The 2134-nt window shown below is 46.4% G+C and overlaps 1 pseudogene; it reads left to right on the top strand.

Annotated features, from left to right (window-relative positions):
- Nucleotides 1-570: 570 nt before the first annotated feature.
- LOC112930678 (eukaryotic initiation factor 4A-I pseudogene) lies at nt 571-1915 on the top strand (annotated as a pseudogene).
- The last annotated feature ends 219 nt before the right edge of the window (nt 1916-2134 follow it).

The raw sequence follows: 2134 nt of genomic DNA on the forward strand, positions 1-2134 counted from the left end.
TTCTTGTTTTCCCATACTTGAGACGTTGGCGGTATATCCCCCAAAGAAGCTTTGCCCACACACCCAAGGAAACTCGTGCAAAAATGTTCACTGATGCTTTGATTACAATAGCAAAAAAACAAAAACACAGAAAACCAAATCTACCTGGTATTCCTCAGGTGGAGAATAGATCAATAGCGGTGTAGTCATACAGCACAACAGTACACAGGAATTAGAAATGAATGTGTGGGGATCCCTGGGGGGCTCAGTGGTTTAGCCCCTGCCTTTGGCCCAGGGTGTGATCCTGGAGTCCCGGGATTGAATCCCACATCAGGCTCCCTGCGTGGAGCCTGCTTCTCCCTCTGCCTATGTTTCTCTCTCTCCTTCTCTCTGTGTCTCTTAAAAAAAAAAAAAAAAAAAAAAAAAAAGAAAGGAAAGGAAAGAAATGAATGTGTAACACACTACTGCACAATAGTTGTAAATGAATTAAAGAGACATATGTATCTGGATGCACTTCAAAAGTAGGTTGAGCAAAAGAGAAAAGTGAAGTGTTGCAGAAAACATATGAACACATCATTCATATAAAAGTTTTTAAAACAGGCAAAAGAGTTTTCTAAGGATCATGTCTGCGAGTCAGGATTCCCGATCCAGAGACAATGGCCCTGATGGGATGGAGCCTGAAGGCATCATCGATAGTAACTGGAATGAGATTGTTGACAGCTTTGATGACATGAACCTCTCTGAATCCCTTCTCCGTGGCATCTATGCCTATGGTTTCGAGAAGCCTTCTGCCATCCAGCAGCGAGCCATTCTTCCTTGTATCAAAGGTTATGATGTGATCGCTCAAGCCCAATCTGGGACTGGGAAAACAGCCACTTTGCCATATCGATTCTGCAACAGATTGAATTGGATCTAAAGGCTACACAGGCCTTCGTCCTGGCACCCACTAGGGAGTTGGCTCAGCAGATACAGAAGGTAGTCATTAGGAGATTACATGGGTGCTTCCTGCCATGCCTGCATTGGGGGGACCAACGTACATGCTGAGGTGCAGAAGCTTCAGATGGAGTCTCCCCATATCAGCGTGGGCACCCCGGGTCGTGTGTTTGACATGCTGAACCGGAGATACCTGTCTCCCAAATACATCAAGATGTTTGTACTGGATGAAGCTGATGAGATGTTAAGCCGTGGATTCAAGGAGCAGTTCTATGACATATTCCAAAATCTCAACAGCAACACCTAGGTGGTTTTGCTGTCTGCCACGATGCCTTCTGATGTGCTTGAGGTGACCGAGAAGTTCATGAAGGACCCCATTCGGATTCTGGTCAAGAAGGAGGAGTTGACCCTCGAGGGCATACGCCAGTTCTACATCAACGTGGAGCGAGAGGAGTGGAAGCTAGACACGCTGTGCGACTTGTACGAGACTCTGACCATCACGCAGGCAGTCATCTTCATCAACACCCAAAGGAAGGTGGATTGGCTCACAGAGAAAATGCATGCCCGAGACTTCACCATGTCTGCCATACACGGAGACATGGACCAGAAGGAGCGAGATGTTATCATGAGGGATTTCTGCTCGGGCTCTAGCAGAGCACTGATTACCACTGACTTGCTGGTCAGAGGCATCGACGTGCAGCAGGTGTCTCTAGTCATCAACTATGACCTTCCTACCAACAGGGAAAACTATATCCACAGAATCGGTCATGGTGGACAATTCGGCCATAGGGTGTGGCTATTAACACGGTGACAGAAGAAGACAAGAGGACTCTTTGAGACATCGAGACCTTCTACAACACCTCCATGGAGGAAATGCCCCTCAATGTTGCTGACCTCATCTGAAGGGTGGTCCGCTACCTAGCCTGACCCAGGCCTCGGTCTGGGGGGGGCAGAAGAAGAGCAGGAGGGGGGAGGAAAGGGAGCCAAGGGATGAACATCTTGTCACGTTTTTTCCTATTTTTTTCTTTGAATAAATGTCACTTTTTGGGGCAAAAGAAGGAAAAAAAATTAAAAAAATAAAAGGCAAAATGACAGAATACAGAGTATTTGTAGTTATGTAAGTAAGTACTATGTTTCTCAGTGCAGGTTCACGGGCAACCCAACATTCAGGTTTGGAGTCACCTCTTGGATAAAGAAGGGGGAATGAGATCTAGTAAGAAGG

This window comes from Vulpes vulpes, chromosome 10 (assembly GCF_048418805.1).
Source record: "Vulpes vulpes isolate BD-2025 chromosome 10, VulVul3, whole genome shotgun sequence".
Lineage (NCBI taxonomy): Eukaryota > Metazoa > Chordata > Mammalia > Carnivora > Canidae > Vulpes > Vulpes vulpes.